Raw genomic sequence first — 12,958 nt, 5'->3', positions numbered from 1 at the left:
TATCCAGTGCCGTCCATTATATCTAGGGATACATGTCGATGACTGTTATGTGTTGTGAATGTGAGCAGCTCATGTCATTGCTGTATTTTTCTTCCAAAAGCAGAAGTCCATCTCAATTCACTCCTTAAATGAGGAACAAAACCGGGATTCAGTTACAGAGAAGCAGTTCTTGGATTATTTTTGTGATTTGCTTTCTTTTTTGTGAAAAGGGCACATACACATACGTATACACACAGACAGTGACCAGACCAGCGCAAAACCCAGAGATAAAGGGGGAATGGGAAAGGTGGAAATTCAGTCTCATTACATGCAGACACTGTCTCTGAATAGCCAGACCGATTCTTAGAGTCTGTGGGGAGAGAGAGAGATTGCAATACCACAGCCCTGTATTTGGCAGCTCTTCCCTTCAGCCATGACGGGGGATTTAATGTCTCTTTGTCGAGACTCTTCTGCTTCGGGTTTTTGTGGTCTCTTTGAAAGCTTTTAATTCAAAGCAGTCAGTCCTAATTGGCAGTCTTGCTGTTCCAGAAGGGCGGAGTATAACAAACCCTATACAGTAGTTACCTCCAGGCCTCCTGTAGCAGTTACCTGCCTGTCATCAACTGTCTGCTGTGTCACTGCAGCCTCTGTCTCACTTACCCTCCCTCCCTGCCAAGAGTCCTCCACACAAATTAGACAAAATTGCCATCAGCTGATGACCCTGTCATCAAACAGTGTACGTTTCAGCACCATCATTTATGATGATAAATAGCAGCAACTTTCAACAAAGGTGCTCATTACTCCTGGTGCCAGGTGACTCTGTGACCCAGACGGTAACTGCCATGTCGGCAATTCAGAATGACAGCTGGTTGCTCTGAAGGTTGGAGGTAATTTCGCTGTAAACAAAGGGGAAGAGATATATACTTTAGATACCAGAACAGGTACAATCAAGACTTATCATACAGAATCGAGTCCCCACTGGCGCTTCTAGTGAGAGACAATAATTGCGCTTATCTTTGTGTAAGTCTACCACCAGGAAAAGCTATCTTGTCTTGTACAAAAGGGGCCAAACCCTGCTGTTAAGTTCTAATGGGAATGGGCTCATTGTAGAGTAACTTAAGCAACAGACCCAGTTTGTTATGTTGACATCAAGCTGATGTAATTGTGTTTATACAAAAAATGATTAGATTTCAATGGAGTCGTCAAAATGAAAAGCCTGCTGGAAGAAAGCTGTTCAGGTGGGTCTGCTTTCAGAATGGTAGACTCTTGACTGGGCGGTCCCTGAGTTCAAATTCCACTCTTTGCTGACATTATGGATTAGACCTTCACCTAGAGGGAGGCTTTGCCTGTCTCATCTGAATCCTCTAAATGAAAGAGGGTGGAAAATCATCTCAGGGAAATGGGAGGTAGCCTCTTCCTAGATTTGTCAAACAGCTAACAGTTACAAGATACTGTCATGTCTCACACATTGCAGGCAGAGCGCATTACAGTCAGTGTCTTTCAGTTACATCCCCAGCTCACAGACAAAGACTGCTGTATCTCAACACTTTTAAAAATCCCAAAGTTAAGAATATGGCTTCACATCCATTTGAAGGCTTGAATCTCGTACAAATATCAAAAATTATTTATTTTACGATATTTACAAACAAATTAATTTCTGTCTTTTTATAAAGATCACAATTGGCAGTCCTGTTTGACGTTGATTATAACGGCAATTTCTTTGTAAAGTCGGATTTAACTTCAGAGAACAAAGCTGATTCTCAGTCACAGCTGAAATTTGAGTGAGGGTGACAGCTCGGGAGTCTGGCGCTCTTGTAATTTTTTTAACAACATCTTGCATTTACATAGCTTCCCTCACGCAGAGAAGCATCCCAGAGCACTTTTTAACGAGACAAATCTCCAAAACGTAATCCAGACTTGCTCTCAGAGCTCAGATCCCCGCAAATGGCTTTTAAAGCACTTGACCAATCTGCAGTCGTAAAGTGCTGGTTGGACTCCTGTTACGACCCACCTCTCAATTGTTTCAGTTCTTCTTCCTCCATTGGATGCATTTTCTTAGGTTTCTTGAGCTTGGTTGCCGGATGGAAACTTATGGAAACAGCACACTGCATCTTGACAAGGAAGAAGGAAGCCGCATTCCACCAGAGGCAGGCTACCTTAGAATGAGATTGAGAGCAGCCATAAAGGGGTACACAAAGTGCACACTGATGACCCCTTTCCTGGTCAATGAAGGGAAGATGCAGCGTGAGGACTTAAAGATGGTTAAGCAAAAAGAAAGAACATTTAATATTTTAATCCTAGAGTCAGTCAGATTGCAGAGAACGTGGACCAGAGGCTCTACGGGCCAAGTGGTTTGGTACATTATCAGCTTGTGCATTGTGGCGCTGAAATAAACCAATCGCATTATTACTGCAATACAGCAAATATAAGGAAAAGCTTTAGCAATGTAATGTGGACATGTGTTGTATACGTTTTTTGTTGTATGCACGTTGGGAAGGTGTCTGTGGTTGCAAAAAGAGTAAATTTATTTTCAATCCCCCTCCTCCACCACCACAGCGCTCAAAGGAATAATAATAATAATAATCCTTGCATTTGATAGAACGCTTAATCACGTCTTCAAGATGTCTTAAATTGCTCAACAGAATATACTGCAGAGTGAATTGACTGTATATTTTGTGGGTGAAACACAGCAGCCAATTGCACACAGCAGTGTCCCACAAACAATCGTGGATTGAGTGACCACATTTTTTTTCATTTAAATTTTTTTTGTACTCAGCTCCGAAGGTTAATAGAAAACACTCGAGACTCCAAACTTCTCATGATTTCAAAATTAGATTGGGCAGAATTTTGGAAAATCCCTTTAATTCAATCTTAATTCAGTAGCAGCTTTTCTGCAGTGTTTAATCTTCATTTAAAAAAATAGTATTAAGGCTGAGAACAGAGATAGTTCAAGCCTCTGGTTCTCACCTTGCACTGTAAATGTCTCTTCTGAACATGTGCTACTCGGTTACCTTTGTGCGCTACAGTACATCATTGGTACAGTCAGCAACACAGATTAGAGGCAGGACAGATTTTATTCTTGTTAGGCGAGTTTATTGTTAAAAACGTGAATGATTTTAGCAGACCCCGTATTGTTGCAAAGGTTCAATTTCAGCAGCTAGTTTCTCCTCTTGAATGGAATTGGACCCGTGCCTGCAAATTTTATTCTGTTTAATTTGTACTTTCAAAAACCAATTACGCAGCAGACATGTCGTTGGCTTATAATTCCCTCTCTTGATTAAAGCTACCACATTTATTTCAGTGGCCTTACACGGGCCTCTTCCAAAACCATTAGCGTTGTGGAAAACCTAACTCGCATCGAGAGGAATGCTGAGTAAATGACACGTTTAAGCACTATGTTACACGGGGCCACAGCAGCTTTCAAACATTAATTAAGTGGAGTCATAGCTTTGAGGTAAATAATCATAAGGCACTTAAAACAATATGTAATATTGACCCTTGAAATGGTTTTGAAACACAGTTGTCGATAGAAACATTGCACAGTCAAGTTTTATTAGCACCTATTACAGGCAGGCTGGACAGCTGCTGCTATTTATGTGAATTACCTGATAAATGAAGAGTTTATGGAGACAGCTATTGGCAAAAAAAACCTCTCTTTCTACTGTATTTATTGGAGTTAGCGGGAAAGCTTGAAGTGTAAGCTCCTGTTGAGCGAGCAATTTATGCCTAGACTGTGGCATTCTGTTAGGATTACAGCCCAAACCATTCATACTGGTTGAGTCGTCTCTTGTATATTGCCCCACATACGGGCCTTTAAAGTTAGACCTCATATTGTTGCAATGGCTCAGTTTCAGCAGCTATTTTCTCCTGTTGAATGGAATTGCAAACTGAGCATACTCAATTTTGTACTGAATTAAATGTAGGTAAATTGTAGAGCATTTATGAGCTAAGCATATACTAGAACAAATGACCATTTGTACTTCTGTAGCTCTTTTCAGGTGGGGAGAATGTCTCAAACTGTTTGACAAAGACAGAGGCTGAGCTGGGAGGGAGATGGTGGAGCGAAGTGGCCGAAGGCAGAGACAAAGAGACAGGTATTTAAATGGGGTTTGAAAGCAGAGGGGAATTCTTATAGTGAATAGTGTTAAATGCTTTGAGACATCTTCCTGATCTAAAATTGGAAGGATTATTATTGAGGGATTGTTATTATTCCTGGCCAGATATGTGTCCAGCACGCTTTGCAGTGAACTGTTCTGTGGAATATCTACTTGATAAGGCTATTCATTCCTAAAGTCTGGTCACATTCCCAACTTTCAGACCTCAGATCTGTCTCAGCCAAAATACCTAGGAGCTTATTGTATTAGAGAGAGGAATTCAATTCATTCTTCTCTGCCCATGAGCAGCATCCAAGGGAAGTTCACATTTTGTGGAACATTATCTGGCACCTTTACCAGGATCCTTCATATGTAGAAATCCATGTGGTTCTTATCTGTCTCCATCAGAATGAATCTCATCCAACACTCTGGACCTTGGGTAAAATAATGGCTTTCCCTTCTAATAATAGTTCCCTGCAGTTCTGAGAACATTAATAGCCAACGAGTTCCTGGTCACAGACACCATCTCAGACTCCCTCCCAGATGTTTAGAGCAAATTCTCCACTCGCTAATAGACTCAGTGACACAAGCTTTATAGGAGGTTGTTGATTTATGGAGTCTTTTTGGAGATTAGTTAAACAGGCTGTAAAAGCTCTCTTGTTCTTTGTTACTATAATTTGCTAAAACATCCTATTCTCACACATGGTATGAGTCGGATCAGCTTGAGCAGTTCAATCACAAACAACAACAAATTACATTTATATAGCGCCTTTCACGTCAGGAGAACGTCCCAAAGCAATGGATGTGAGATCAGAAGGTGCTGAGTTGAAGTCGGGGAGTGGGTGGGGGGTGGGGATTTCAAACCTTTACCCTTTCAAGACATCGATGTAAAAATTATGGTGATTAACAACAGAATTCTTTAATGATAAAATTGGAAGTATGTTGTGGCGACTCATTGGGAACTTTATTCCGATGCCATCTATTTTCAGAGCAAAGTTCCCACAGGTTGTGTGATGTATTTGTAGTTACTGGAAGAAGTCCCCACTTCATACAGACTCGAGTTGGAAAGAAATGCATGTTAGACCCTTAATTGTCCTAGCCAGATAAGAAACATGCTGTGCAATTACAATTTATGTGGAGCATTGTCAACATGTAGGTCACTAGCTCGCTAATCCATTAAAACAACATGAGGTTTATAAGCATTTTTTACAGAGTTCCTCCCAGTGTCCTGGCCAACAATCCACCAGGTCAAATTGTCCTTTCATTTATCAGGCCTATTTATGTTTTGACAATGCTGTGTGCAAATTGTCGCATTCACTTACAAAAGAGTCATTATGCTTTATAGTTTATTCTGCGAAGCACTTGAGATAATAATAATAGTAATCCTTGCATTTGATATAGCACTTTTCACATCTTCTAGACGTCTCAATGCGCTTCACAGAATATACTGTAAAGTAGATTGACTGTATATTTTCTGGGCGAGATGTCCTTCCAATTTGAAAGGAGATTTATAAAATGTAAGGATTACGATTATTATAATTACGATGCTGGGAATATTCTCAATCACATTCTAAAAAGTATATCAGGCTTCAGAGACTGGTGGAGGAAGGGAGCAGCCTTAACCAACAGCTATGCACGGGACATTGCTTTCTTCAAGATGTCTACTTAAAGGCAGAGGACAATCCTTCTTTTGCGGCTGCCAGTCAGAGTCGACAAGAAGGCTATTTTCACATGCAACAACAACAACAATAAATTACATTTGTATAGTCCTTTCACGTCAGAAAGACGGTATGCCGTTATCAGGAAGCAGGGTCTGGCAGTAGCCAGATTCTATTGCCCTCGAGGCAATAGAGAGAGACTAATTCCATTCCTCCTGCATAAGATAGAGAGACCTTTTAAGAAAGAAACCGGCTATTCCACCCCTGATAAATGCAATTTAACTCAAAGAAAGCTTTCTTTTCTCAATTCAGCCCATTCACTGTAGCATTTTCAGGTGGTAATAAAAAGGCCCCTCTGTAGTTTGCTTAAAAGAAGAGTTTTAACTAATCTAAATTAGTGACAAATTAATGTCAATTTGTTTGTAGTGTACACTGGATTCTCTCTCTCTCCTATCCCTTCCCCACCAACGCCCAACTATTATGAAATAACAAGACTGCAGTCATATTGAGCATTACATTCAGAAGTGTGGTAGCAAATGAATGTTTCCAATAAATGCAACTTTCCTCGTGTTCTTCTGTTGAATAACATTTGTGCGTACAGGCAAACAAGCATGAAGGCATTTGCCCAAGTTAAGAGTGTTTGCAACTGCGTCCTATGCACTCCGTTTCATTGTAACAGTATGTCTCTGATTTTGCCTGTTACACAGTTTCAGCTTCAAATACCAGCATTTCCATTTCCCCCTCCCCACGAGCTCCTGCAATCACCGTTAATAACATAGAGTGCACTTGAGCAGTGAAGCCTAGACAATGTGCATTGCGGAGGATCTGAAATGCAGCTTGTGATTAGAATTTTGTTTTGAAATGAATATTAAGGTCATGAGGGAGCCTCTGTGCAGGATGAGGAACAGTCTAAAAGGGGCCAATTGTCACGGGCGTTTGGAGCATGCTCCTCGAAGAGATGAAAGACTTGATGTCTTTGTGTTGCGTTTTACTTGGGGAAAATATATTTTTCAGAAAGAATCAACACTAAAATAATACCCCACTCCCCCTCCCACTCCCCCCGCTTCCCTAAATGCAGAGTGGCTCAGGCGTGCAAAAGAATTTTCAGACTCATCTACACATCCTTTACCACCCTGGCACCTCTCTGTCTTTCTGACCTGCTTTCTTCCCACTCCACTACCCGCTGCCTTCACTCGTTTGGCTGTGGCCTCCTGCTTGTCCCTCGGCCCCTCCGCTTCACCATCGGTGGACGCACTTTCAGCCACTACCTCACAAAGCATTGGAACTCGCTCCCCCAATCCCTCCATACAAATGCAAGTTGTTGTGTTAGCACTGTATCAGAGTGATTCAAATTAGTTTTCCAGATCCACTTTCACCTAAGGCTATCTGCCTTGAACAGCCCAGAGTTCTAGCAGAGGATCATGGCATAATGCTTGTCTGATGATAAATCGAGGATCTATAATGAGCAACCACAAAATATCAGAAGTGCAGAGTTATTTTTCATACCAGTTATCATTATTGCTTCTACTCTGGTCTGTATCCAGCTTGTGGGATCAGACCTGAGTTTAAAGTAGACGTGGCATGCGACAAGCCGAAAGTAATGTAAGGAGGGCTTTGATTTTAATAACATTCAACAACATGGATTCAAATTCAGAAGGGAAGCGAGCAAGCAGCTTTGAACTTTAATTTTCCCTTCATCTTCTCAAGCATCCTGAGCTTCAATATATCTTGGTCTTGTCACACAAATGGAGTGTTCCATCCTACCTTATCCAGTTGTTTCGCTAATCTAATTTATTCCAGTTTCATTCACTGAAGAGAGAAAAATGATCAGATAGCTTTTAATCTGGGGCCAAGTATCCATATGAAATCAAATTCAATATCCTGTCAAATCATTACACAGAAGCCAGACTCGGATGGTAGACTTTAATCACTGGGTCTCTTTACAAAATTAGAGAGCAAGGTATCCATTAAAGCCCATACAGTAATGGGTAGATTATCCATAGGAAGCCTGTCCCGCACTACTATTGTGTAACTCCCTTCCCCCATTTCCCTTCCCCCATGCACACGGCGGATGATCCCATGAGCTTCATGCCTGATGAACACTAAATGGTAGGCATTGTTGACGTCACGGAGACATGTCTCCAGGGCTCATTCTCCCAATATCGAAAGTCTTCAATCTTCTCAAATTGAATCTCAGGTTACAATACAGGGTAGCTAGCAAAGTCTTAGCATGAAATCCTTCTCGGAATACCATTATAGTTCCCTCAGCGGTTTTCATCCCCATAGAATAAAAATATCAGCTGGAAGGATAAATAAATCCAAATTAGAACTGTGGGTAAGGTTGAACTTATCTTAATTATCAAGACATTTTTGAGGTTTTGTTATATGGTAGATGAAAACTTAAATCTTCTGTAAACCAACCTTGGCCTGTTTTATTAGGACTTCTTCCAGGTTTTACCCCATCCTGCCTGAAGATTTATATTCTGGGGTCTGGAAATGATTCACGTTTTGGCTGGCTGCGTCTCCGTTAATTGAAAGCAGGTCAGCCAGCAGACCCTTCCATTCTGCCGTGAATTAATGAACAGGTAAAACTGTCTCTCTGGATATCAGGTTCTTAACGATTGCCTGCTCGATCCTATCCAAGTCTTGAACTTTAGGATCAGGAGTATGTTTGCCAGTTGCTTTGTGACACTGGAGATTTGCATGTTCAGCAGTAACAGCAGCCTCTTTCCATCCATCGCTCGTCCACAAAATACACAATCAATCCATTTTAGAATGTATTCTGTGTGGCACTTTGAGACGTCTCAATGATGTGATGAGGCGCTACATCAAATATAAGAATTATTATTATTATTTATTGCTCTGAATTAAACATTAGCATTCCCAGGGCAATGGGATCCCTGCTATATCACAGCCTCCCACGCTGATATTCTCCTGTTTTATTTCTTAAGATCATAGCGTTTTACAATCAAGGAGGCCATTCAGCCCATCGTGTCTGTGTCATCTCTCTAGGAAAGTTATCCATTTGGCCCCACATCCCTGCCCTTTCCCCATACCCTGTGGCACATTAGTTGCTGCGTTCGCCTCCAAAACACACAGAAACATATATCCTGTGAAGCACTTCAGGACTTGCTCCCAATGTGAAAGATGCTGTACAAATGTAAGAATTATTATTATTATATATTCCATTTTCAGATATTCATCTAAATTTCCTTTTAAAAGTTATTATGGATTCTGTTTCAACTAATGTTTTTGGTAGGCATACCATGTCCGAATAACTTTGTGCAATAAAAAGTCTAACTTCTCTCTTCCCTAGTTAATTTGATAATGATCTTAAAAATTATGTTCTCTAGTTAATGACTCACCAACTATTTATCTTATTTACCTTATCAAAATCCCTGATAATTACGAATGCCTATAAACTTAACAGATCTCTTCTCAACCTTCACTGTTCCATTGAAAACAGTTCATTTCTTCAGGTGCAGTCACTGCCCTTGAAAGTAATTACATGTAAAGCACTTTGAGATGTTTCAATGAAACCCTTCATTTATTTTTGGCTAAAAGGTGTAGGAATGATATAATAATGTAGAACTTCTGTCCTTTTTGAATCATTTAGTGAGCCATCCTCCAGCCATCCCTGTATATCGAATATTTTAGACAAGTTTGATGTTCTTATTTCCCTCTTGTATGTAAAGAGATGATGATCATGCTCCCAAAAGATACATGCGTGTGGGTGAGAACAAGAACAAGGCAAAGGCAGAGGGGACATCAGAGATGGAAGGAAAGAAAATAATGTCAGAAAAGGGAGTAGGGGGAAAAAATCACAAAATCCCATTTCCTTAGAAAGTCAGCCAATTATTACAGAGAGAAAAGTGGATACCTTTACGGTAGTGGATAATGGCAGGGCAGTAATTCAATAAAGAGGTTGGGTGAAATAAACCACGGGAGCCCAGCTTCAGCTGCTTTTGCTCTCTACATGAACCCGTGTATTGGATTCCTGCCTTAAAGTCTCTTGTACATAGCTACTTATTATCATTTATAATATGTACCAGATATTGAATTTTGGCTCAATCTTTTTCTTATTGTTGGGGCAATCTCTCTTTGATATAGAGCCTCTTCAGTCCCAATTGGATTTGAAAGTAATGCCACGTTGCACAGAACAAAGCCCAACACCCACTTTACCACATCAGGACCTGAGGTGTCAGCCTGGCTCTGTTGGTAGCACTCCCAGCTTCGAGTCAAAAGGTGTGGTTTTAGGCCCCACATTAGGGACTCGTAGCTCATAGTTTAGGCTGACACTCCAGTGCAGTGCTGGGGGCATTGGTGGAGATACCATCCTTTGGGTGAAATGTTAAACCGAGGTCCATCTGCCTGATCAGGTATAAGCATTAGTTGAAACTACACCAGGTAAAAAATGGTCATTTACTTGGCTGTCTGTGGGACTTTGTATTTACCTACAAAGACACAGTCTCTACACTTTACAGAAAAAAATCTGAGACTTTACATGAGGATTATTATTACATTGAATCATTTAAGATGAACTGGACCATGACTGGAGAGGAGGGCCTACGGAACATGGCAGGTGAATTTGCTGGTTGATATTATGTAACCTCATGATTTAACCTCAACCTCATCCAGTGCAATAAATCCCAACACCACCAAGGTTGGAATCATGTTGGTGCAATGCCAATTCTGTCCCAGTGTACGACTGGACTGAGCCTGGTACTGTCCATCATAACACCCTCACAGGGAAACTTGGTAAGTAAATGATCCTCTTGTCAAGAACAAGCTTCTTGCAAGGTACAGCATCACCACAATACCTCAGTATCATCCACTATAACCTCAACCCCTAAATGCCTTACTACCTTGTAACACTCTGCAGATCTGTGCTCTTCAATCCCTTTGCCTTGCCTTCTCCTTCCACATCTTCAGATCACACCTGAAAACCTTCCTCTCTGGTCACCTTCCCCCTTTCCCTGGCTCGGCGTCAAGCTCCACCGCTGTTAAATGCACCGAGACATTACCTCAAGTGAAGGCCGCTATATAAACGCAGGTTATTGTTGTCATATTATCTTAAAATGCTACATTACAAGCTATGCAACATACAATGGAAGAAAACTCCCATCCCTATACCCCCATGGCTTCACTGGTTAGGTGAATCTTAACCAAGGAGCTCCTGGTTGTGTGCTGAGTATGCTGACAGACTAACTATTGTCAGACACTATTGTTAGCGTTCAGTGTTAAGGTAAGTTGAGTTGGCGTGATTAGATTCACACAAGTTGGGGACAAGGAAGGTCTATATTTTTAAATAATAATAATCCTTGTATTTGATATAACGCCTTATCACATCTTCGAGACATCTCAAAGCGCTTCACAGAATATACTGTAAAATGAATGGACTGTATATTTTGTGGGTGAAACGCAGCATCCAATTGTGCACAACAGTGTCCCATAAATAGTCATGGATTGATTAAACAAATTATTATTTCATTTTTTTGAAAGGATTATTACCCCCAGAAAGTGATCTGCTAATCGACTAACAACCAGTTTCCTACTTACTGCTAGGTAAACAGAGGAGTGTGGAGTAAGGAAACTTGCCTGGGTATCGCCCTGCCCAGGAGTCGAACCCAGGTCCTCTCGCCTGGGAGGTGAGTGCTCTAACCAATATGTTACAGGACTCAACCAAACAATGGAACCTCCTGAGTATTTATTCAGGAACACTTCTTCAGAATCAGCAATGTACAAGTAGAAACGTACATGACAGATTATTTAGAAATAATCCACCAAGTTTCGCAGCCAAAGTTGTGGTCGTCCCTGCAGATTTTTGCAAGCACTCTGCTGTTTACAGAATTCTCCCTGGTAATTTTCTGAGGGCTACAATTTATGCACCACGAAAAGTCGTCTGCAGGAGCCCCCTGGGGTCATGTTCTTGCATTGTAACATTCAGATGAAACCAAGTAAAGGTGATCGGTAGTTTCTGAAGAATAGTTAAGAGGTTGCAAGTCAAGAAGAATATAATAATAATAACAATGCTTTCATTTATTATATCGCCTTATCATGTCTTTGAGACATCTCAAAGTACTTCACGCAATATACTGTCAAGTGAATTGACTGTATACTTTGTGAGTGAAACGTAGCAGCCAATTGTGTATAACAGTGTCCCACAAACAATCATGGATTGAGTGACCAAATTATAATTTTTTTTCAAAGGGATTATTTACCCTGGGAAAATGATCCGCCAATTGACTAACAACTGGGATCCTACTTACTGCTAGGTAACCAGAGGTATGTGGAGTAAGGAACCTTTTCTAACCTTTCGCTCTGCCCAGGAAGCGAACCCATGTCCTCTCGCTTGCGAGGCGAGTGCTCTTACCAATACACTACAGGCCTCTACGTTTTCTTCAGAATAGCGATAAACTGGATCAGATCTGTGTTGGAATGGCAAAGGGATTGTCTTGCTTCATATTGGGAGTGGCACAGACATTGTATGTGGATGATTCCATGCTTTTGGCTAGTTTGTCAGGATTCTGAAGACTGTGCCAGTTGACTGCACAATTGGGTCCCATGCATTCTTTGTCCACAGAAACCGTGTTCCAAACAATTATTGTTGGCCAAGACGTTTGATCCAGAAGAAAGCTAACAAATATGAGATCGGCTTATGAAATAATACTTTCCAAGTCAAGAAAAAACCCCTGGAGGTGTTGAGATTCTGGCTGTAAAATACAAAAAAGTTTCTATGGAAATGAAACATATTTTAGACCTCCATAATCGTCAAATAAAAACTCATATGAAATAAAGTCGGACAGCGAGTACTTTCTGAATCCAAATCATCCAAAAGGAATTAACTTTAATGAAATAAATAGCCCCGTCTTCAATTTGTGCTTCAAGGAAACTGTACTTTTCTCCGAAGTGGAGCTTATACTTCCAAATGTACTTGAAAATGATCTTATTCATTCTGCCATCACAAAACAGAGAAGCTTTGAAAATGAGAGATGGATCGTGTAGGCGTGAGGTTTAATCTGTAGTGGACAGGCAGGAGTGGTGAACCCACTCCTGCTTTTACATCCTTCTCTTCCTCGTGAAACATGCAGTGACGATGTTGGGGGAGCTCATGCGGGCACACAACATGTCAAAACAAAAACCCGGACCTTTGTTTTTGTAATTTTTTTCGTATGTTGTTTCCCCACCCTCTAATTAGTGCTCTAGCAATGCTCTTAGTCAGGGTCA

This window comes from Callorhinchus milii, unplaced genomic scaffold (assembly GCF_018977255.1).
Source record: "Callorhinchus milii isolate IMCB2004 unplaced genomic scaffold, IMCB_Cmil_1.0 Scaffold7, whole genome shotgun sequence".
NCBI lineage: Eukaryota > Metazoa > Chordata > Chondrichthyes > Chimaeriformes > Callorhinchidae > Callorhinchus > Callorhinchus milii.
The sequence above is the reverse complement of the archived record's forward strand: the minus strand, read 5'-3'. Positions refer to the sequence as shown.